Here is a 25,771-nt window from a genome sequence, read left to right as displayed (position 1 = left end):
ATAAAGCTATTAAAAATAAAAAACAAAGTTTGATGCATTTTACTTGGTTGTTGGATGTAGATTTCCTGTATATTATACACACTAATCATTTCTTTCTTTTTGATTTCTTAAATGCCAGTAATTTTTAGAGCAGAAATTATTTCTTATTCATAGAGGAAAAGATTGATTTTTAAATTAAAGTTCATGATTTTTAGTCTATCACCCAGAACTTTTCCTATGTTAATGTTGTTTAGAGGAATATCAAACATTTTAGGTAAACTATACAAGTCACATTAGAAGATACAAAATGTGAGGGATTAAAGGAATGGGTGATTTGTAGAGAAAAGAATTTTAAAAGTTTTTCCCCCATCTCTTCTCAAACATTTTTAACAAAGGATGAAGAGGCTCTGTCTACTGAGCTGGAGTAGACAGCACAGTCTCAGAGAAGATCAAATCAGTGAAAAGCTTCCATGATTTTTTATTGAAGACAGAGTTCCTCTATTTTCCCTATTCAATAAAGATAACATCAAAGAACCAGATCAGACAAGTAAGAAAAAGCCTTTTTAATCCATGTTTGAAAAGGGCCCATTCTGAAATGCATTCCTAGATACCCACCCACCAGAAGGTTTGTCTTTGAAATGTAACTAGCTATGACTCTATGTAAAGTCCAGTTTACCTGAAGACCAACTGCAATTTCAGATATCTATAACTTTAACACATCATTAAATATTTCTTAATCTAAACATTTGCCCTTGTAATAATTTTTTTTCTGCTCCTGGTAATAATTCAATCACAGTGTTCCTAATAGAGTCCCTATTGAAACTCTTGCATGAGCTCTGTAATCTTAAAGAGAGAATATGAAAAATTAGTCATATAGCTAATAACATATGCTATATGTTCAGTACATTTTAAATGTTTTAGGTTGATTATAATAGGGGTAACGTCTAGTTGTTAGATCTGGATCACTGAAGCTGACGTCATTACATATTCTTCCTAACTAGACCCTATAGGCTAATTAATGTACCTTCTCTACAATTTTTGCAGTGTTTCCTAGAAAGGGCAATGAGAGTTTCCCATAGATGTTAATTTGTGTTTCAAAACTTTAAAGATGTGCACCAATCTCACTGATACATAAGTTCCTATAATAATAATTTAATAATTATTATTTTGAATTATTAGTAGTTTTGTGTTAACTTCAGGTTTACTTTCTCAGTCTTACACTGAAGGAGAAACCATAATCATCTCCACCTGAGATTCACAGGATTCTAGAGCTGAAAGCTATCTTAGAGATACCTTAATTTTACTACTGAAGAAGGCTAAGGTCATGGCCAAGAATGAAGTGCATAACAACAACTTTATTGACTGCCTGTAGAGTTAGCAAGCAGGTAATTCCTGAGTACTCCTGTGGGGAGGGATTAATAATGCTATACAGAAAGTGTCACGGGAATAGTGTGATAGAGGGAAATCCTTCCAGTTCAGAAGACAAGGCTCTGGAGCCAGACTGACCAAATTGTAATCTTTACTCTGCCACTAAGTAATCTTTTGGCCTTGGGCAGTTTCCCTAATCTATGCCACAGTTTCCTCATCTGTAAAATGGACATAATAGCATAGGATTGTTGTAAGGATTGAATGAGTTAAATACATAAGCAACCTGAGGCCCATATACATGAACTCTCCTCTTCCTTATGGAACAAAGATTTTTCAGGGCCGAGGAGACATTCCCACCCAGAACCCATACACCTCCTGTCTTTACTCCAGGTGTTTGAGAGCCTGGAATTACCTGCACAAATGTCTCTGAGCCACATACAGGTCTGTCTTCTGGACAGCTCTGCCTGGGTGCTCTCTCCTACATCAGAGGACGACCTGAAGGGAGAGCTATCTATGGAGTGGGAAGGCATGAACCTGAAGCTGAATGCAAGGCCTCTCCAGGTGTGGATGGCGTGGGAGGTGGGACAAGAAGGGAGGCAGCCTGGAGGCAGGGGGCCGTTTCTCCTCACACGGCCACATTCTATCATGGAGCTCAAAAGTGTCTTAAGAATTCTACGTTGAATCTGTCCTTCCAGGTTGTTGGGAAAGCACATTTGACATTAAGACATAGCTTGCCAGATAGCTAACTTTTAAGCATGTAGACATATGGAATGACCTGTAGTGTTCTCGCTCTGCCCCCAGGAGGGCTGGGGGAAGCCCGGTGTTTTGCAGTAAGTAGTCGATATATTTAAACCAGTATTATTGTTGTTATTACTATAAGAAATTGACTCTTCCCACAAAAGGTAGCAGAATAGAAGCTTGCCTTTCCCCCACGGACCAGAAAGAACACAGTCTGCCAAGGGGATGCTGATGTGCGAGCACTCAAGGGGGAAGATTTCCTAAGGCCCAGGCAGTGGCCCAACCACTTCTCAGGTTGGTGAGAACGCAAGGGGGGCAGGCAGAGCTCTGTGCAAAGATCAGCAGACAGGAGTTCCATATGAGGCATGAACTCAGCATCAGCATTGGTAAATATGAAGAATAAGAACTCCCCAGGAAAGTCTCTGCCGCAAAGAAGCCACATTGGCCGCATGGAGTGGTGGGGTAAGAGCCCTAAGGCCAAGAGGGTGACCAGCAGGTCAGGAAGGAGAGGCAGCCAGACCAGAGCAGAGCAGAGAGCGCAGACCAGACCGTGGATTATTCTCACAGCTAAGAGGGCCCAGGTGTCAGAGCCAGATCTTCAGGAAGGATGGGCTGGAGGTACAGAGCTGAGCTCGCTGTGGTCTTGCACTTCTCTGCTCAGATCACAGCAGAAAAGGCAGGTCTGTGTCTTCTCAACAGATCCCTTTGTTATTCTTATAAAGTCCTGAATTTTTAAACCTGCTCTGAAGACAGACCTTGATTCATTCCTTACACCTGACACCTGTATAAACTTCAAATGGGTCAGAAATAGACAGCTGACCTTTGAACAACACAGGAGTTAGGGGGCCCCAAACCTCCCAGGAGTCAAAAAAATCTGCATATAATTTATATTTGGTTCACCATATACAGTTCCTCTGTATTCATGGTTCCGTATCCCTGGATTCAACCAACCAGTAATTGTGTAGTTCTGTAGTATTTACTATAGAAAAAAATCCACAAATAAGTGGACTGGCTCAGTTTAAACCCCTGTTGCTCAAGAGTCAATGATAAATGTAAAAATAAAATAATCAATCACCATAAGAAAGCATGAGTTAATTCATCTACAACCTGGAAAAATATTTCTAACTATGATGCAAAATCCAGAAGTAATATGGGCAAAAATTGATGCAGTCAATTATTTTAAAAATTAAGAATCTTTTGCATGGCAGAGAATAATACAAGAAAGCAAAAAAAAAAAAAAAAAAAAAGATTAACTGGAAAAAACATCTATAATCAATATTACAGAAAAGGGATAAATATCTCTAATATATGAACTTCTTTTGATAAAAATAAGTCCACTAATGCTATGGAAAACTATGAATAGGCAGTTTACATAAAAAAGAAATAAAAATGGCCCTTAATCAGATATAAAAAAGAAATGCTGAAAATAAGAGAAATGCAAATTAAAACTCCACTGATTTTTTTAAACCGTGGAAGATAGGCTGTACTTTCCCAAGGATGTACCTAAGGACAAAAAAATAAAATAAAGTGGTTATGTCCCTGAGGATAGAGTCTAAAGGTAAAAATGAAAATGTTTCCAGTCATCATGTTGGAGCATAATAATAACACAGAAATGCAATTAGCAAAATCCAGACTTTGGGTAATTCCAAGGGAAAACTATTTTTATTATTTTTTTTTAATCAAATAAATTATAAGAAATAAAAATGTCAGATGGAGGGGGAAACTGTGTGCTAGAAGATACTTAAAAGACCTACCAATCTCAGGGAGTTTACTTGGAATCTGATTTGAACAAACTATTTAAAAAAAAAAGAAATCCACTATGAGATAACCATGGAAATGTGAATACTCACTTAATATTTGATTATTTTAAGTGTTAGAATTTTCAGGTAATGGCATTACGAATATACTTTTTAAAATTTTTTTGTTTAAAAAATTTTTTTCTTTATTTAAAATTAAAAATTTTTGTTGTTTTTTTCTTTGTGATTATGCTCTGTATTTTTTTTTACATTTTTTATTGAGTGATAGTCATTTTACAATGTGTCAAATTCTACTGTAGAGCACAATTTTTCAATTATAGATGAACATATATATATTCATTGTCACATTTTTTTTCCCTATGAGCTACCACAAGATCTTGTATGTAGTGATTATGCTCTTTAAAAGAATCCTTATCTTTTAGAGATACATGCTGAATTTTTATGTATGAAATGTTTTGAGGTCTGAATTTGCTTAATTTGCTTAAAAATAATCTGGAGAGGGTGGGAGATGAAATCAGTCTGGCCCTGAGTTGATAATTACTGAAGCTGGGTAATGGCTACAGGCAGTTCAGTCTACTATTTTCTCTGCCCTCCCCTGACTTTTTTTTAATGGAGGTCCTTGGGATTGAACCCAGGGCCTCATGCATGCTAAGCATGTGCTCTACCACTGAGCTATACCCCCTCTTACCTTTTTTAATATGTTTGTAATTGTCTGAATATTTCATATTTCCAATGTTTTAAAAAAAACTACTCCAAATATTGTTACGGCCAGGATTCTGGAACAGGGCGGATCCTCTCTAACTGCTACAGCTAGGATTCAAAGTGGCACAGTCAGAAAAGTCACATTCCCTACAGAATTCTCTTGAGTTTATTTCCCTCTAAAAATGTTCACTCATTACTCCTGCAAGTGTTTTCTTTATTACATTTTCATTAAAATAGATCAAGTAAAATCTTGGTTTATTACTTCCACTGATGAGAACCAGGAAGTGCATGGTGATGGTTAGGGATTCAGGCTCTGGAGACAGATGCTTGCAAGCACAGCCACCTCTACCAGCTGGATATGAGACCCTGGGCAAATTATTTACCTCCCAATGTCTTCGTTTCTTCCTCTGTGAAATGGAGATGAAAACAATAATCCAATTCATAAATATGTTGTGAATGAAATAATATATGTAAAGTGTTTAGAATGCCTAGCACATAGTACATATTCAAAATATTTATTATTGTTAATGATATTATATATCATCAATATTTAAAATATCCTCCCACAGAAGGCTCCCAAAGAATCTAAAATAAGATTTTGACTTAATTGTGCATGTGTCTGTGTGATTGCCTGAGATACCATTGTTGTGTTTATATGCTGCCTGACCATGAAATTGGTGTCTGTTCTCTGAACCAAAGTTTTTTGACAAAATTGTAGAATATATTGGAACTGATGCTGTATCAAACTAGTAATTCTCCACAGCCTCAAGGGCATCAGCACTGTTTGAATGCAAAGATTTTAATGAGCTAAATAATATTCCACAAATTCGCTAAGTCATTAACATTGTAGAATATAATAAGTTCAAAACTGGACAAAGAAGGCACGGTAGTAGGTCATCAAATAAGTGGTAACACAAAGCCCTCAGAATCAACCGGCCTAGAGGGAGGAAAATTAGAGAAATATTTATAATCCAAATCTCTTGACCCTTGAAATCCTAAGTTTCTGAAAACATTTTACTAATGGGAAGGGATGAAAAAATGTATTACTTTTATAAACCCTGGTGCTGGTACCCACAAATACCTGATCTTCCATATTAGCAAAGGTTTTGATTCCACTGAGGAAAGGTGACCAATGAGAACAGAGGACAGATAGGGGCACATGGAGTCGAACAAGACCTGAGTTCCAGCCTTAATCACTTCCTGCACAGCTGCAAATAGGCTCTTAGTCTCTTCTGGTCTCAGTTTACTCGATAAACAACCTATAGGATCTCTTCATCTCTAAAATGTTATGACTAACTAAGAACGTTAATCTTATCGGTAGTACGTATTTCCAGGAAGTCGTACAGTTCAGCCACACATCACTTGTTGAGTTCCTACTTCAAAAATGGTAAAGAGAATCAGAGCTATTCCCGCCCAATCTAAGGCTCTCTAAAAAGATGAGGCTAAATCCTTGTGAACAGACGTAAAACAATGTTGTCAATTATATCTCAGTAAAACTGGGGAGTTGTCATTAAAACCACAGAATTATACATTTTTCAATGTTAAGTTGTATAGTATGTGAGTTACATCTCAAGAAAGAAATTTTCTTAAAAAAAGAGACTGCTCATACCTCCAGGAGTATTCTCAGCGGCCTAAAGAAACTTAAATGGTGATGTGGAGCAGAATATGAACCTTTATAACTGAACTAAGAAAACACGGACCGCACATTCAGTTAGACTGACAGTGAGAATTACCCTTTACCAAGGCCGGCTACATAATTTCCATGGTCCAGGACAAAATGAGAATGCAAAGCCCTTGTCCGAAAATTGTTAAGAATCTCAAGACAAACAGCAGAGCATTAAATCAAACTCGAGCCCCTTCTGAGTGGGGCCCCTGGGTGACTGCACAGGGCACACACTTGTGAAGCCAGCTGTTGTTACTTAATTGTTAAGATTTTTCTAGGTCCAAGGCTGAACACTTTACAGACAACTCTTTCAGTTTGCACCACAACCTTGCAAAAGTAATATTATTATCCCCTTTTGTGATAGAGGAAATAAAGGCTTAAAGAGGTTAAAGGACTTGTCCAGTTTCCCACAGCTTGTTAAGGACAGAGCTGGACTCTATGCTTAGGCCTGACTCCAAAGTTAGGCTCTCACCCATGGTCTTCAAACTTACTAGTAAAAATTTTTAAGTGAATATTCCAATGAATATGTAAATATGTGACAATAGACTATATACCTATATTACTGTGTTAATACAGTATGTACCTTATAAATCGTGCAAAACAAAGATGTTTTGAAGATTCCATCAATAGAAATTCTAATATTTCCTTCCCATATCTCAACCAATCACTTTTCACATCCCTGTTGTACCAGGGGCTAGGGCCACCCTTGACCCAGCCAAATTTAGAGTTAATGGCACTTAAGATGTTAATTTCCCTAGGAAGTGTGAGCATTTTAATAGGATATTGTTAAAAGCTATCACTCAAAAAGGTGAGTTGTTCATGATGGAATTTTAGGCCCTGTGAAAAGCAAGGGGTATTTTTTTTTTTAAGTGCTAGAGGCTGACTTGCCTTGGAGAAATCTCATTTCACTCACTGATAAAACAAGCTGGCTGGATCTGACCAGGATTTTTGGTTTATTCTCAGTTATCTGCAGTTATATAGCAAAGGTTGATTAGCTGTGGAACATGAGAAGGAAAATATTCACTTGATAAACATTGATTGAGTGCCCATGATGGGCCAGAAAGTTCACTGGTTGCTGGGTGGACAGAAAGTGAGAGAGATTCTGTGACAGGTCCTGTCAGCAAAGGGCTCGGGTATGTTCTAAAGGAACAGAGAGAGCTCCACACCGACAGAAGTAACCTTAGAAAGAGATGCAGTTGGTAGCAGCACTATTTAGAATAGCCAAGACATGGAAATAGCCTAAATGTCCATCAACAGATGACTGGATAAAGAAGATTTGGTATATTTATACAATGGAATACTACTCAGCCATAAAAACCAACAACATAACGCCACTTGCAGCAACATGGATGCCCCTGGAGAATGTCATTCTAAGTCAAGTAAGCCAGAAAGAGAAAGAAAAATACCATATGAGATCGCTCATATGTGGAATCTAAAAAAAAAAAAAAAGCATAAATACAAAACAGAAATAGACTCACAGACATAGAATACAAACTTGTGGTTGCCAAGGGGGCGGGGGGTGGGAAGAGAAAGACTGGGATTTCAAAATTGTAGAATAGATAAACAAAATTATACTGTATAGCACAGGGAAATATATACAAGATCTTATGGTAGCTCACAGGGAAAAAAATGTGACAATGAATATATATATGTTCATGTATAACTGAAAAATTGTGCTCTACACTGGAATTTGACACAACATTGTAAAATGATTATAAATCAATAAAAAAAGTAAAAAAAAAAAAGAAAGAAAGAGATGCAGTTGGTCCTCTCCTCCTTGAAGATAAACCTTTAAAAAGAAAGGACCGTGCTCACAGGTATATTTTATGAATAAAAAATAGTTTAGTATACTAGAACTTGATGAAAACCCTAAATTTTCCTTAAAAATTTAAGAATCAACCTTTCTTAATACTCTTTTTTCTCTAAACCATGGTCCAGTTTTTAGATGTTCTTGTAATATCTGATACAAAGTGAACTACGAAATTTCTTTTAAAATTCTGCTTTTATCTCTTTGTACATAACAAATAACCTTTGAGTCATGCAAGCGCTAAAAATCGACAGCCTAAGTCAAGATAAAGGACAGTTTTAAATCTCTTCCTCTAGATGGCGGCATAGGACTGTCTTTAAAACAGAGATCTGTCCCAAGAAACCAAATTGTGCTGTTTATATTAAATGGAAAATACAGACTTTGTTCCTTACTAAATCTACAAGGGAAAAAAAAAGTGTAAATAAATGATATCTACAGGACTAGATTTGTCTAGTCTCTGGTTCATTTAAAGGGTGGACTGTGGACAGTTTGTTTGCTTTGTAAAGGTAGCAATAGAAAAATAAAAGGATGTGAGTGGAAAGAAAATTGGGTGGCAGATTATTTATGGAGCTGGGTGTGTCAACAACTCTTCAGGTTCCTTTCTTTGTTTGCTATGGTAACACCAAGGTTTATTCATCCCAGGCCTCATTTTGATGCAGCTCAGAAGTCAGTGGGATGTTGGAGCTACAGGCAGATTGCCTCCTTCAAATTCCATCTTCAACTTTCACTAAACGTGTGATTCTCAACAAGTGATTTTTAACGTCTATTTCTGTGCTTCAGATTCCTCATCTGTAAAATGGGGGTGATGATTACTGTAACACACTTAGCACAGTGCCTGGCACATACTACACGTCCAATAAATGAGCAGTCATCACCAAACCACCATCATGGCCATTGCGTGCTATCTAGGAAGACTCATCAAAGCACTTCTTTCATCATATTTTAGGAAGAGGTATGATTCTTGGTATGGACCAATATCAGACAAGGAGGAAAATACTTTAGGAGCTAAATAGTATAATTTGAGTATCTTTGACTTATTACTTAAAATGTCAAATCGTTCAGTTTTTTATTTGATGCAATCAAATAAATTGATGGATGAATCACTCAATTCTGTTTAATTGTCATTTCAAATCTTTGTAATTTTTGCTTTCACTGATAATTACATAAAGTAAATTTATGCAGAAGGCCACATTTTTAAACAACATATTTCTTCTTTAAATAATTTTTACATGTTCCAATCCATGTTTTGATTTCAGGATTTACTCTGTAATTATTATGAAATAAAGAATAAAAATATGCATCATTTTCCAAATTGCAACTTTCCAAATTGAACAAGCAAGTTCAGTTAACTCATGTTTGCAGGAGAAGTTTGGTGTTATTTTACTACTATCCTCTTTTGCCTTTCCTTCTTGATATTGTTAATTACATTAGGATTTAAGAAGTACTTTCAACATTCACTCTCTTCATTGTCATTAATAATTTTCCACATTAACAGCCAATATGCCTGCTCCCAGCTGGTCAAGATTCAGTTAGTCTGTTGATTTGGTCAGTCTGTTTTGTTTTTCTTTTAAACAGATTCCATTTATCTGCAAAATCCCAATTTTCTTGCTAGCATCCCTTAGCTAATTAATTACTTAACCTCTACACAGAATTGTCTTTTGAATTTGAATGCTTTGCTTCAGATGGAATCATTTCTCATTTTGGTCGAGTGACTATCAGTGAGATGGCAGGAATTGCAGAGAAATCTGAGGCCACAGACAGAGATTAAGAATCCAGGACAAGGAGAGTCAAGAGGACCCATCTATGTAGTGGAGCTTGTCTCCCTTTAGCTGGATAAACTGATACTTTCTAAAACTATGCTGCACGTGACACGTTTTACCTTTGTAATCAACACTACTGGGCTGCACTCTAAGATTTTTGAGGGGTGTTTTTTAAAGTCAGAGGAACTTCACCTGTGTGATCTGTGGTACTATTTTGTGCTTCACTTGCTTCCTACTAGTGACTTCATCAGAAGGAAGTCAGTCCATCCTTTCAAACAAAACAGTAGAGAGAAACATGGTGCGGCAGCATGCCAGTCTGGTGGCCCCAGTGAAAAATACTCCCTGGTTTTCATGCCCTTGTGCATTCAAGCCCGTGAATCTGGCCTTGGTCACGTGACTTTCTTTGGCCAATGGGACGTTAGCAAGTGTGGTGTCAGCAGAGGCTTAATAAGCACTTGCACATGGGGGCTTGTCCCCTTGAATACTTCGTCTTGGAATTAGACCCCTGAAAGGTAAAAGGCCAAGTGGAGGGCGACCCTAGAGGCCACTTGGACATTCCAGTTCCAACCAAGCCGCCAACAGAATGCAACAGCTTGAGTGACCTCAGCCACAGAACACGGAGCAGAAGCTCCTCTCAACGGAGCTTAGTCAACCCACAGGATCATGAGAAATAATAGATTGTTGTTTGGCTACTACCTCTTGGGATGGCTTTTCACACAGCGATAGACAGCTAAACACATGCTAATAAGTTACCTTCTTACTGACACATGGTACTCACCCTAGGTTGCCTCTTTGGAAAACATTACTGTGCACACATTTCATTTTGATAGATTCAGCTCTAAATTTATAACCAACTGAAATGTCAGAAGGATGCCTGACACCCTGCTTCAGCCTCTGAGCTATTTAAAAACATGTCACCCAGCTCAGCCTTGTCCTCACTGACATCTCTTCTGGGGGGCCTGGGTGGCTGGTGCTCCAGGCATTACGCATCTTATTTCAGAAAATGCTGACAGATTGTTTCACAGACTATTGTCACAATACTGTGTTATGGAATCTTGAGCTGCCTTCATGGTAGCAGATTCCTGCAGGAACTGCCCCTATCTTTTCAGATTTCTATGACTCTGTTTATGTTGAATCCTTGAAATTGGATAGTATCTCCAAATTATCATCAATAACTGCAAATTCTGATAAAGCTTTAATAGCCTAATCAATAGTTTTAATAAAGTTTCCTTTTTCATTCAGATGTATATGTATTAAAGGTACTTATGAAACTATAGAAACAAAGAAAAAGTGTACCTATAGAAAAAATATGAACATTGACAGTGGACTAATTGAATAAACTCCTGTATGTCCACACAATGGAGAGCTATGGAACTATTTTTTAAAAAATGAGCACTTCCTTTCATACTGATATGGAAATTACTCCTAGGTACATTATTAAATGAAAAAAAAAAGCAAGTTTCAGAACAGTGTATATGGTATGCTTTCCCTTGAGCAACAAGGGTGAGAAATTTGCATGTATGTGTAATATATTTTAAAATCTGAGGGCAGGAGTGGGAAACTGACACCTGGGGTTTCAGCACAAGAAGGAGATTTTTCACTGTACACCTCTTCATACTTTCTGGTTTTTAAACAATGTGAATGTACTATCTACTCAAAATATGAAGTAAGTTGTTGAAGTTTGCGGAGACAATAACTAAAATATTAACAGTGATTGCCTCTGGGTGGTAGGATTTCACATACAGTTTTCTTTTGTTTATATTTCCTATTTTTTTTTTTTTTTGCAAACAAAATGCATGTAATTTAAAAAGCAATATTTATAAACAATTGAATAAAGGAAAAAAAATCCATTGCTAGTCCCACCATTTAATCCAACCACCATTACTATTTTTTCTATTCATAAGCACTGTAATCACAAATATATACAATCTGGTATCTGGTATCTCTTATCTGAATATACCAAGGCTTACTTAATTGGTATATTAAGTAATTACTTAACCATTTCCCTACAGCTGAACACTCTGATAGCTTTTATTGTATCCTTTGTAAATAATGATGCAATAAATCTGTTTGAACAAAACGTCTTTTTATCTGTAGGATAAATCCTCAAAAGTGAAATTCTGTTTCACAGGGTGTACACATTCTCAGAAGCCTGATATATACTGTCTAAATGTTTTCCAAACGGATTGTTGTCAGCAGAAATTTATGAGAACTCCAGGTTCATTAAATTATCACTAGCTTTGATTTTTAACATTTTAAAAATCTTTGCTAGTAGGCCAAATTTGAATCTTTTCGTAATTTTTTACATTTCTTTTGCAACTAATGAAGATGAACATTTTTCTATTTGGGTTCCAGTTTAATTCCTCCCTAAAAATCTTTATTTTTTTCCAAATCCTTTGTCCATATTGAGATCTCTTTGCTTTGTTTATGGGTTTTAAAAATATATTTTAGTTATTAGCAAGTGTTAGACCTTGTCTGTCTTTTCCATTGGAAATATTTTTCCTCTGTCATCTGCATTTTGCTTTACTTTATTTATTGCATTTTATAGGGTTAAGTTTTTATGTATTCATATCCAGTTTACATGTTTTGACATCAGTCCCTCCCATCAGAGGTCTAATAAAGATTCCATTTAATTTTCTTCTATTTGATATATTTAGATTTTTTTAACATTTCTTTAATTTATTTAGAATTAATTTCTGTGTGCAGTGTTAGAAGAGGATTTGAATAGATATTTTGAGACCATCCAAATTCCTTAATAGCATTTATTGAATACTCTTTCCTCATCAATCATGTGGGCCTTCCTTATAATATTTTTATTTCTTTTTTTTACATTTTTAAAGTGAAGTGCCATCTGTTACAATGTGTATATTTTTCCCTTATGTATACTAGTCTCCATTTCTATACTAGGTACTATGTTCCACTGATTTACATCAGTATCATACTCTTTACTGTAGTCTGAAACTATCTTTCCACAAATGGCAGTGCTAGTACACAGTAGGATGGTCACAACCATTTTCTTTGATGCCATCTCTTTCTTTAATATTTATCCATTATCTATTTCAGGTAAATAGTTTTAACTTGCAAAGCTGGTCCATGGTTTTTATTGGAAATTGGTATAAATCGATAAATTATTTAAAGTAGAAATTGTTTCTTTAATATATTCTTGCCTCCAAAAAGAGCATGATTCTTGCTCCCATTCAATCTGGCCTCTTTGCAGCTCATCACCATTCCTGTTTGTCTATTCAGTCGGTTGGTTGGTTGGTTTTCTTCTCATAGGTCATACATATTACACATTAAAAGTATTCCTTGATACTTTATGGGTTTTTCCCCTATTGTGAATGAGGTCTCTTTTTATTATATTTTCCTAACTGCTTATTCCTTACATAGGGGAATGTTATTGATTGTGTATTTACCTTGAATCTGGCCCATTTGGGGACTCTATTATCATACTGGAAAATGATTTCCAGTTTAGGTTTTCTGGAAATACAAGCTGTTTTGACACTTAAATGGGTCTGGAATTCTGTTAATTCATGGAGAAAACAAAAATCATTAGTGGCATCACAATGGCCAATCAACTGGCTGATTTGAATGTTTACTTTCAATCAACTTCCAACTTTACTGTCCTATGGACATAGGCTATGTCTTAGGGACGTTACCATGGAATCCTGTAAAAATAGATATGCGAATGAATGCTGATGAATTACAAGTACAATAGCAGTTCTTGATTTAGCTATGAGCAGGGTACCCAGCTCACTCTCACTGTGCTGACAATCGCAGGTCAGGAGAAGTGAGAATCCTAAAATGGAAAGGAAATTTAAGAAATCAGCAGAATGACTGAATCAGTGCAGGTGAGTTTTAATTACCTGCCTGGATGCCTGAGTCCATTTGACATTTAATTGGCTCTACCTTTGTCCAGATAGATTTGGTACCACCTTCATCCAGAGAGATTCCTAAGAAAATCTGAAAGGCACTGGCTTCAAGGATATTTATCACTGATGCCTTCATCTTAGACAAAAAAAACACCGTCCTTCTGTGTTATCTTCATCGCAAGTCTCCTCTAGGTACACAGGGAATGGGACTCTGGCTCCCTTTGCTTTATCCCAGGAGCCAACATGGCCAATCCTGCTGCCTCTACTGGGAGAAGCCGCCTTGCCCCAGCCCCTGATGACAAGGATGTAGAGAGGTAGGAGCAGGGCACTCTACCCCAAAGAAGACCTGCAGGAAGTGCAGGAGATAAAAACACTGAGAGGACAATCAGGAGAGGGGTGAGGAGGGAGGGAAGCTGAGAAAGGCTTGGTATGGACTGACAGGTGTCATAAGGGTAAAAAAAAAAAAAAAAAAACGGTTATAATCCATTCTCTGCACTCTGTGTATGCTCCAGCGACTAAAAGTCAGAGTTTCCTTCTGATGATGGCTGAAACTTCCTGCCTTCCAACTGTTAAAGGCCTGATCGAGGGGTTACCTGACGCGTGAATCTCTCTCCTCTGGAGAAAGTTGAAGAGAAAGGACTACAGCACGTGGGCCTCTGCCTTGTCTAAAGTCCTGTTTCTCCATGGAAAAGGTGAGTGAAAAGTCCAGCTGGAGTAGCAGTTTAGCAGAGGATGAATGTTGGAGCGGTGCACTCGCTTTAGTAGGAATGTTTCCACTAGGCGATGCCAATCAAATGCCAGGAGTTTCAAAGCAATATGGCTAGTAAAGAGCTAAGAGAAATGACTTTTGCTCTGAGAAGCAGCTGGAGGACAGTAGAATAGGGTCATTTTTTAACAGTAGTGAAGTAAACATAAACAGGCAATCTCTCTGTTTGATAAGATCTGTGGCAAAGGACCCTTGCCTGGAAAATCAGCGTCTGGATGCCCAGTGGCCCTGCCACTCAGAGAAATCCCCTCAGAACGACTAACTCAGAGCGTGGAAGGCCTGAGCAAACGAGCATGCAATTGCTTTTCTTCTTTAATTGTGTGTTCTGACCTCCAGCCTCCCTCCCTTCCTCTTCTTAGATGGCTGCTCTCTTGAGGGCTCGCTCTGGTATAAGATTAGGTAAACTGTCATTCCCAGTTACCTAGGGAGAAATGGGTTCAATACAATCTCCTTGAGGTGGGAAGCCCCATAAAAAGACCAGCAAGACCCCCAGGCAGGGCCACTACTCTCCTGCCAGCACCATCCGGTTCCCTGGCCCAAAGGCTCTATCTCACTTTTTGCCTCTGAAACGGCTTACTTACCCCTAAAATTCTATTGGTTTCCTGAGCTCACTCCTGACTGGTTGTTTCCCTCACTCCTGATTGGTTATTTCTCTCCCTCCTGATTGGTCCATTTCTACAAAGCTTGTTCCTAATTAGTCAACTTTTGTTATACCTTATTTGCATATGATGTTGCAAAGCGTAAACTGGCAGCCTATAAAAGCCTATGTAAACCTACAGATGGGGTCCAGAGCTTGGAGTGTTAACTCCTCTGGGTTCACTGGCATAATAAACCTGAGTTCTCCAACTCTCTGAGTGCTGAGCTGTAACACTGAGGTGTAACACATTCCTTTTGCAACATCCTGTGCTAGGACATCTCTTTTTCCTCTAATCTCTGAGCGAAACTGATTGCCTGCATTTGGGGATGAACCAGCCCCATCCTCTCCGGGAAGGGCCTCGCTTGCCTTGCTCACTACTACCCCCCGGAGCACGACATGGTGCATAGCACCATTAGGTACAATTGTTGAATGAAGCCTGCGCCAAACTATGTGAGCTCAACGTGCGGTTGTGATCCATCTCAGAGACGTCTGCGGGCAAAACCAAAAATTCCGAGCAGATTTTTTTGAAGCCTGAAGCTTATACAATTTGCAGAAAGGGAGCAGTTTAAGGGGAAAAGAACATAAGTTGATAAATACAAAATTAGCCAAAGAGCCTTGGAAGGGGCCTGAGCAAGTGAGGGTGAGGAAACATCAGCGTCCTCTGTTTTGTGATAAATCCACCTCTGCTACCCACCAGCGGTGTGGAGGGCACCGCCCCCCCCCAAAAAAAAACCCCAACAACACTACTAGTCCACAAAGATGGGGACAGAACTCTCCTGATGAGTTGCTGATCTCCCACAAGATAACCACACCCCTGGTTGACCACAGGCTTAACAGTTGTTGCAAACGCACCTAAAACGTTTGGTTATTCACATCAGATTCCTAATGTGAGTATCTGTGGCCTCCATTATAACCTCCATACCAAGACACGTGAAAGCAAGTCTTAGATTGAATTCTGCCACCCATGGAAATGTGGATTCACAAGCAAGCACGAAACAGTCCTACACATTCTGGGATCTCTGTGAAGTCCCAGCTCTGTTCTGTGCATGGAAGGTTGACTAGATGCAAATATGACAGCATTCTGGTGACAGGATATTATCAGATTCAGGCACAAGAATCCTGTATAAATATTTCAGAAGTTTTGTTTTGTTTTTCTAAGAACAACGGCATTCTCCTAGATAAGAACTGTACTAACATTAAAATCAGGAAATTTAACATTGATGCAAACCTATTATCTAATCCACAGTCCATATTCAAATTGTGTCACTGTCTCAGTAATGTCCTTTATAACTCTTTTTCTCTTGGTCTGGGATCCAGTCCAGGTTTACAGACTGCATTTGGTCATCAACACATTGCCTCCTTTAATCTGGAACAGTTCCTCAGTCATTTTTTGCCTTTCTTGACCTTGAAGTTTTTGAAGAGTAAAGACAAATGAGTTTGTAGAATGTTGCTCATTTTGGCTTTGTCTGCTGTTTCATGACTAGATTAAGGTTATGCATTTTTGGCAGGAATGCTGCAGAAGTGATGCTGTGTCCTCAGTGCATCATAGCAGGAGGCACAGGATAATGGCTTGCCCTGTCACTGGGTGATGTTCATTTCGATGGCTTGGTTAAGATGGGGACCATGCAAGATACCTCACTATAAAGCTACTGCTTCCCCTCTTCATAATTAATGAACAACATCGAAGAGGACACTGTGAGACTATGAAAATACATCATTCATCCTGAAACTCACCCACTGTTTTGGGCAACATGGATGAGTTTCTAATTCCATCATTTCTTTTATTTTTATTGTTGAATTTCTATTATAAGAAATTTTACTTGATTGTTTATTTCAGTTGGAACTCACAGAATTTTATTCAATAGGTAGTAATCCACTATCACTAAAATTTTAAAACCCTGTTTAGGTAAGAGTGGGATTGCCTGTAATTTCCAGCCCCCATCTTGTACACATCTCATTTTCCTGACGACATCCATTTGTCTAATTAACAGAGCCTCAACTGCTCAGCCAGGGTAAAGACAGCAGAAGCATTTTTAGCAGCTCAAGGACCCCTGCAGTGTATGTTCCTGAATCAAGAAAACTGAATTCTCAGATTGTAGATTAAAGCAAACACGCTTATTTAGATCACAGTGCCTATGCCGAAGAATGTAAAGTAAATTTTAGAGTACATAACAGTAATTAAACCGGGGAAGACAAGAGAATGGAGAGCTAGGTAAAGTTAAGAGGAAATGCTCCCACCTCCTCTTGGAGCTAAATTAGTATGCTTTTTGCTCGCTGTCTGAATTCCACCTCAGCTCAGCCCCTCCTCCCCTTTTTGCTCTTGGGAACCCAGCTTGCCTGCATGGAGCTCAGACTCCCTGCTCCTGACCAAAGCTGTAGGCTTAACAACAAATGTCCTGCCCTCCCCGGAGGAGGCCTGAGATGGTCCAGCACCTCTGTAATTGGACGGGTAGGTCTGGCTGGTGCTCAGATCAGTTACAGATCCCATTTGTCCTAACAAAGCCACTTCCTCCAACCTACCCTTGATCTGGTAATAAAGTTAATATTTTGGCCTTTCTCCAAAGAACACCTCTTGTCTCATTTCTCAGTTGGCTTGGAACATGGCTGGGAAGAGGCAAAATTTATCAGAGACCTCAACCTCCCAAGGTCCACCTGTTCCATTGCTATTTCAAGGCATTTAAGCAGCCTCTCTCTGCTGACGATGCTCTCTCAATCTTTAATGGACCGAAATGTCTTCGGATGAGGAGGAACACCCCACAGCCTCTTCCTCACTAAATGCCGGTGCTCCCCGGGACTCGTGGATCCCAGGACCCCCCTTTCTCTTCTCTGTGCCACCTCCTTCAAAGTTGGCTTTCTATCCAGCATCCAGAATTACTCTGTGAAACAAAAGTAATCTCTTCTGTGCTCAGAATGTTCCTCCATTCCCCACCACCCTCAGAGGAAAAGCCTAAGTCGTTACCTCGGCCTCCTGAAACACAAATGTGGTTCGGGTGACAAAATGGGGGTGTTGACTAAGGTTATCTTGCCTGTGGCCTGGCCCTGGCTCCCCGGCTCCCCTTCTAACCTCTGCCTCCTACCCTTCCCCTGCTCACTCCTCTCCAGCTATTCTGGCGTCATTTTGTGGCTCTAACACACCAGGCACATTTCATTCTCAAGACCTCTGCCCTGGCTGTTCCCTCTCTCGGGAACAATTTCCCTCACTTATCTGCATGACTCATTTCCTTACCTTCTTTGATATTTATCCAAATGTCATCTTCTCAGGGAGACCATCACTGAACCACCTACCTAAATTGCAACCCCCCCAAATACATACACCTCTTCAGTCTCTCTTCAGCATTTATCAGCACCTATTGTTATTATATATTCTATTGTTAATTGTCTGTGTCTCACACTAAAATGTGAGCTCTCTCAGGACAGGGCATACAACTGAAGAAAGAATTTGAAATCCGGAATATAGAGCTATTACGCAGAACGCCACTGTTGTGGACTGAATGTGTCCCCCCATCCCCAAGTTCATATGTTGAAGCCCTAGCCTTATGTGTGACTGTATTTGGGGATGAGGCCTCCAAGTAAGTAATTAAGTGTGGGGGGGGGGGTTCCTGATCCAATGGAATTATTGTCCTTATAAGAAGAGACATTGGAGAGCTCCACTTCCAACCGTGTCTCTGTGTACACAAAGAGGTCGTGTGAACACACAGCGAGATTGTGGCTATCTACAGGCCAGGAAGAGAGTCCGCACCAGAAACTGAAACTGCCAGCACCTTGATCTGACACTTCTAGCCTCCAAAACCATGGGAAAATAAATTTCTATTGTCTATGCCACCAAATCTGTGGTCTTTTGTTATGGCAGGCTGAGCAGACTAATACAGCCACATACAGAGATTTTTCTTTTTTTTAAGACACAGAGTAAGATGGTAGAAATAAAACTAATATGTGAGTAGTTACATAAACATAAAGAGATTAAACTCTCCAATTAAAAAAGAGAGATTGTTAGACTAAATCTTTAAGAATCCAGGTCTATGATATTTATAGGAGATACACCTAAAACACAAAATAATAGAAATATGGGGAGTGGGGGGAAGAATGGAAAAAATCCACATTAGGCAAATATTAGCCAAATGAAATTTCTATACTAGCCAAATGAAATAAAACTAATATCAGACAAAATAAAGTTTAAGGCAAAACCATTACTTGATAGAAAGATGGTAACTACATAAAAATGTTAAAACTTCAGTTCATCAGGAAGATAATAAAAATTCTAAACTTGTAGAGACTTAGTAATGAAGCTTGAAACAATATAAAGCAAAATTGACAGACTAATCCCCAACTCAATTTATGAAGCTCTCCTAACCTTGATAGCACAAACCTAAAAGGATGATGTAAGAAAGGAGAATGATACCAGTCTCACTCATGAACATGACGGCAAAAATCCTAAACCAAATTTAGTAACCAAATCTAGCTTTGTAAAAGCAGACAACATAATGCATCACAACTAGTTTATCTCAGGAATGCAAGTTGGGCTAAATATTACTGTTGCAATTTACTTTTCAACGAATTAAAGGAGGAAAAACATGATTCCATCAATAGACACAGTTCTGCCACTAACACATGCAGGGCTTGGGGCATGAATACGAGTGGAAGCCTGCATATCATGAAAATGAATTTTAAAGTTATAAATCGACCTAGGAAACTGATGAACAAAACATGCTTTATCCTTTTACCTTGATAAATATACCTTCATAAGGACAACATTTTAAAATATGCACAAAGCCTTGGTTTTTTATAATATCAAGTTGTGGTTATTTGTTACCGGAGCCCCAAGGAAGCAAGACAAAACACAGCTGTAGGCAATTTGTGCAACGATTAACCAAGGAATAAAGAAATTAATCACTTAGCAATTGGAATTTAAAGTATCAGACTTGAAAAAAACCCATGAAGGCCTGTCATACCTCGTATGTTATTGAAGAGCATGCAAAAACATCCAAGATGACTAAATCTAAGTATTATTCAGCATATCTCGATAGTCTTTTAAGGGACTGGCTATATTTAAATGAATAATAAACTTAAAACATAGATAAGGTGTACATTTGTTCCATAAAATATATTTTTATCTCTTCTGTTCTAGTAAAATTACTAATTTTGATGTTATAATCAAGATTGTCATATAACTTGTTGATAGTAATGATCTAAGTGACTGAAAATAAAACAATTTTATTAAAGACACAAAATTTGAATATATTTTCATCAAAAAGATAAACTGAGATAAATGTAAAAGTTAAAAAAAAAGCCTATTTTTATTACATTGTCTAAGAGAGCTATTTTATTTACACCCAGCACTGAAGTGTAATGTACCCTTGAAAAGAGAAATTGCAAATACATTTAACAAGCTGTGGTTCTACTCCCAAATTTCCACCACACTGTAGACTATCTGTGGATTAAATTGTATCAGTTACACATGAGATTAAGGACTAACCAAACAGTCTGAATTTCCACACACGTGCTGTCCTAGCAGACACAATTTTCATTTTTCTGACTCCCCTCCTTTCACTTTGGGGTGAACTAATACCATTGTTACAAACAACACATGAATGCTTACTGATTCACAACTTGTTAGGTAAAAGCAAATTTAAACTGTTACTGAGTTAGAATGCTTCAAATGAAAGCTGATGCATTGCTAAAAACATTCTAACTATACTGAGACTCACAGGAATAAACAAGTGTACTAAACACTATTTCACTTCAAAACAGACACCCTTCTGGATAGAAAAAAAATCAGTGCTTACATTTTAAATCCTTGAGTATTCTTCCTCTGCCTCTTTAACTGCACCCTCTTAGAGTTCAGATTTGAAAGAAAAATTCTCTAGCAGTGAATGGTGAAGGGAAGTTATCAAGAGCTGCGTCACTCGGGGGACTTTGATTAGATGCTTTTGTTCTGCAGGAGTGACAATCACTATCTCCAGAATCGAGAGCCCTGTCCCAGCCCCATCAAGCACCAGTCTGACTACCACCTCCCCATCCCTACTTCCCAGCACTTAGATCTGAACATGGATATCAGTACCTGATCAAACACCATATCAGCAAAATAAAACTGTAAAAACCAACAGCATCAAACCCTAGGAATCAGAAAATGACAATAGTAAGAATATGTGGTGCTGGTGGAAAAAAAATACATACAATGGAACAAAGAAACTAGAAATAGGCCCCCCAAAATACGGAAAAGAGGATCATAGGGTGAAGTAGTGAAACCAACAAGGACTGACTAAAATATAAATTTATTATTAATACTCATTCATTTGTTCAAGAAATGCTGTGGGTTAAGTGCCTGCTACGGGTTAGGTTTAGGCACTGGGTCCAGGGGATTCAATGTGAACAGAAGACAGGGGCCTGGGTTCACCTTGTGTTTTTGCTGTGAGACAAAAATTAAGTAATGCTAACTGTACCCGGCACTTAATAAATCTTAGATGCTCTGTAGAAATCAGTCATTAAAATTCTAATATTGGAAAGAGGACGAGTGAAGATTGCTTACTAAATAACATTGAGACAATGGGCTATTTAAAAATGGGGGAAAACAATTTAGAGGCACCCCTTATAAAGGTCATCAAAATAAAATTCAGAAGAACTTATTGAACTATAAACATTGTATAAAAAGCACAAAATAACCAAGTTATTATATCTATGGAGAAGATGACTCTCCTCCGTGTTGAATAAAGTCATCAAGAGAAAAAAAAGGATAAATCTTAATATTTAAACATTTTAAAACTCCATACCAAAACCAAACAGCAGACCGGGGAAAATATTTTGAATCTGTATAACTGATAAACAGGGTAAAAATCTAGAGAAAGCATATCAGTTCATAACCAAATCACAATAAATAAATGTGATAGGCAGAATAATGCCCCCTCCCCAAAGACATCCACATCCTAATCCCAGAACGGAGGAATAGGTGACATTCATTACACAGCAAAGACGAACTAAGTTTGCCAATCAACTGACCTTAAAACAGGGAGACTCTCCTGGATTATGCCAGTGGATGCAGTGTAGTCACAGGAGTCCTTAAAAGTGGAAGAGAAACCTAGACGTTCAGAGCGGTGTGTTGCGAGAAGGACTTGTGTCCGCACTGCTGGCTTCGAACATGGAGGGAGGGTCCACAAGCCAAAGGATATGGTAACTCTAGCTGCTGGAAACGGCTAGGAAACGGATTCTCCCCCAGAGCCTCCAGAAAGGCAGCCGTGCTGACACCTTGATTTCAGCGCACTGACACTTGTGTCCGGATTCTAACTTACAGAACTCTAAGAGAATAAAATTGTGCTGTCTCTAGTTTACGGTAACTTGGGAAACGAATACAGCCACCCAGAGTTTTAACCGCATTCCTATGTTGCTGGAATCCGTAAACTCTGGGGCAGAACCCTCCCAAATAGAAAATTAAGATTCCTTTTCCCAGCCTCCCTTGCAGTGAGTAAGTGCACGAGGTCGTGGCCCCCGTGTCCACCAATTATACACACCTGCATGGCTGTAAAGAACCTTAGCCTGGTGCCCTGGCCCTCCTGGAAATGCTGGGAGCCTTAATAATTTTCTTTTCTGCTAAATTAGCCAGAGTTGGTTTTTGTGGTTTGTGATCCAGAAGCCTCAGTGAACCAGGTATGAACAGATCATTGATTCCAAAGGAAAAAAGAAATTGTCAGACTCAGGAGAGGAAGTTTACCACAGCTGGTAGTCAGAGAATCTCAAGGCAAGCTCGAGATGCTATATTGCAATGATTTAAAAAAAAAAAGTTTTTGTGGCAAGGTTATCTTTGTTTACAGTTAGTAACTAAATAGATGCATTGTTTGGGAAGCGGTAACAGGAAAATGAAGTAAAATCTGTAAACATGTTCTTAGCTTTTGACCTACTAATTCCCAAGAAAATGTGGCCAGGTATGTGGTAAGATGAAACTTGATTATTTGTGCATTTGTGAGAGAGATTACTGATGCAGGCTTAAAATTTGGGGGGTTGGGAAGATTTTAGGGAGCCAAGGGATAAAGACTCAATTCCAGTTTCCTGAAATGTAGAGTCCCTGAAACTGTCAGGGTGGCCGAGGTCAAAGCCCAGAGCTGGAAAGGGCAATGAATCCCCAGAGAGAATATTTCCACAAAAGTGGAAAGAGATGGGCTTATGAGATGTGTACCCTGTACCCAGGCAGGTAATTAAAAGAGACTACGGTCTGTGAAGTGGCCCCACCTGGAGGGACTTTATGCCCCTAGAGAATTGCCTTTGGAAAGAACCATGTCAGAGCTGTAATTTTTGGAATGCAAGCCTTTGGTGGGGAGTGATCTTAGTGCTAAATACCTAGCACTTGGAGGAACATTTTAATAACTGGTGGTGCATTGACCCAAAAGAGCCCTTGAAATAAGAATCACAAAGTCTCTGAGCCACATGGCAAAATATATGTGACGTATATTTAAATGAAAATACGATATAGAATGAGTACATGTGGGTTTAGCTGTGTAGGATCATACGCATGTGGGCAGTGGAATTATTAGAGAATTTTTAAAAATCTTTAAGAATGCTTTTGCTATACTCTTTCCTATTGAGAATGTTGCATCTCTTATCAGTGTATTTCATTTAAAAAAATTTATGAATTAACCAAATCCTTATCTCAGGAATCAATTTTTTTTTCTTTTGAAATAACCCAGGAGGGTCTGGGTTTTAAGCTGAGGCATGATTCATTTTGCCCCCTCTCTGAGGCTACAGAGCACCCTGCTAATGGAAGATCCTCCCACCTCCCCTCTCTCCGGCCTCACTCTCTTCTCTCCTTCCCTCTTCACTTCCTTCCAAATATTTATTGTGTTCCTTCCAAGCCTTTTATCTGAGCTTACATTTGATCCAAGAAGGACTTAAGCATGTAGATTGTCCAAATCTGGGCAGCTGAAGATTTGTAAGGCTGAATCAGGCACCAACTGGCCTCCAATTACACTGCACACGCCTTTGAGAGCAGACGTGTGGCATGTCTGCCTGCACTTAGAGCAACATGGGCACTGGCGGTCAGTGAGGAGCTGGGACTCTGAGAACCCAGGCTCAGGTGGCTGTTTTAAGGAACTGACACTGGTCGTTACAGTCCTAAAAGGCCACCTTTAAGGGGATGCTTTACACACGAGACCATGGTTCTGTGTTTCACATTTCATGATGACTTTTCCTGGGCCCACAGAGCACAGGAACAGGATCGAGGTGAGGGACTTCCAGCAACAAGTTTAGTCTGAGAGAGTCTGGAAAGGCATGTCTGAATTTAAATCCCCAGTTGCTATTTACACAGGTGCTTAAGTCTCTAAGCCTTGGTCTCCTCTGTACAATCAAGACGACCACCATGAATGCGCTCACAGAGCTGCCACGAGGAGGCAACAAGATAACGCATCTCCCACGCTCAGCACCCTGCCTGCACGACGTTACAGCTAGTGTCAGTGGTTATTATCAACAAGACAAAGTCATCTGTCTGGAGGACAACAAAGGGTGAAATGTGTAACACCAGTTGTTCAAAGCCCTCTACCTAAATCACCAGCTGTTTTTTTTCCAACCTGTTGTTCTGGCACATTCAGACCCAGCCTGTGTTCCTCACTTCTCAGCGAAGACCCTCTCCCTTTCCTCTGCGGTATGTTTGCATGCACACGCCCACCTCCCCAGAGCCCGGGCTGGCTGAAAATAACAACTCAGCTGAGCGGGTGTGGGACTGGGGGAGACATTGATCATGGTGACACCAGACCTGGTCAAAGCTTCAGAACACTTTGGGGTGCTGTGTTCTTGGTTCTACCAAATGGTTCTCCAGTGTGGCTGTCTTCTGTTCCCTGCAGTGACAGTCTAGTCTCAGCTATAACAGTACCCTGGGAACAAGTGTCTACCTCACAGGGTAGTGCCATCACAGGTGAAGAGCTAAGGGCCACACCAGACGCGGACAGTCAGAGTCCAGCAAATGCTGGCTGTCAGTGCAGAAACGACCCTCCTCTTGGATGGGCCCCAAGAGCTCTGAGTACAGCCCCTGGACCACAGGCCCTCCACCGGCCTCAGCTCACATCCCCAAGATCTGACACAGCTGGGCTGCTCCCCTGAGAGGCAGCTGTGATAGAGAAATGATGGAAATGCTAAGCATCACAATTAAAAAGATAATGTACAGACAGGTTCATCTTTGCAAACCGTTCTGCTATGGAACTTAAATCCCTTTCCCTCCTCACTGAGGAATGCCAGGCATTCTGCTTTCCCTTCTTTTCCAAAAACTGATGGCAGTTTCTTCCACTCAGACCTCTGACTCAAGTAAATGGCTTTCCTCAAATTCTGCCTCAGCTCCCCCAGCCCTCAGGACACCCTTGGCCTTTTGAGTCATTCTGAGTCCGGGTACTTCCACCTCCCAACAGTGATGAGAGACTGTGTAAGAAGTAGGGTGCTGAGTGGTGAGGCAACGGCCCCTTCATGGGGCCAGGCACCCAGGGAGAGTGCACACCCAGAAGGCTCGTCTCTGCCAAATGAAGTTCCAACCATTAGCTCAGGCACTCAGCACTCCTCAAAGAGACAGATAACTAGCACCTTCTGGAAGGCTTTATTTGAAACAAACAAACAAAAATCCAATTCCTTAGACAAGCATTTGGTTAACTCATAAATGAACAGCATCCCAACATCAGCTCCTTTGCCTGCGGAGCTGGACCAACGTCTGAAGTCACCCCGCCCCCATGATGCTGAGGGACCCCTGCAGCTGCAAATGGG

At 39.4% G+C, this 25,771-nt stretch overlaps 1 protein-coding gene across 1 annotated transcript in view; it reads right to left on the bottom strand.

Annotated features, from left to right (window-relative positions):
- Positions 1-11,775: 11,775 nt before the first annotated feature.
- Positions 11,776-25,771, bottom strand: part of SPTBN1 (spectrin beta, non-erythrocytic 1) — a 204,033-nt gene continuing 190,037 nt past the window's right edge. Inside the window, exons 33-34 of the mRNA XM_032497553.1 lie at positions 25,010-25,016; positions 11,776-11,786 (exon numbers count right to left, since the gene is read on the bottom strand). The gene's annotated coding sequence lies outside the window, so the exon portion shown is untranslated. The remainder of the gene's footprint in view (positions 11,787-25,009; positions 25,017-25,771) is intronic.

The sequence above is a fragment of the Camelus ferus genome, chromosome 15 (genome assembly GCF_009834535.1).
Source record: "Camelus ferus isolate YT-003-E chromosome 15, BCGSAC_Cfer_1.0, whole genome shotgun sequence".
NCBI lineage: Eukaryota > Metazoa > Chordata > Mammalia > Artiodactyla > Camelidae > Camelus > Camelus ferus.
This window is presented reverse-complemented; position numbering and strand designations above follow the sequence as displayed.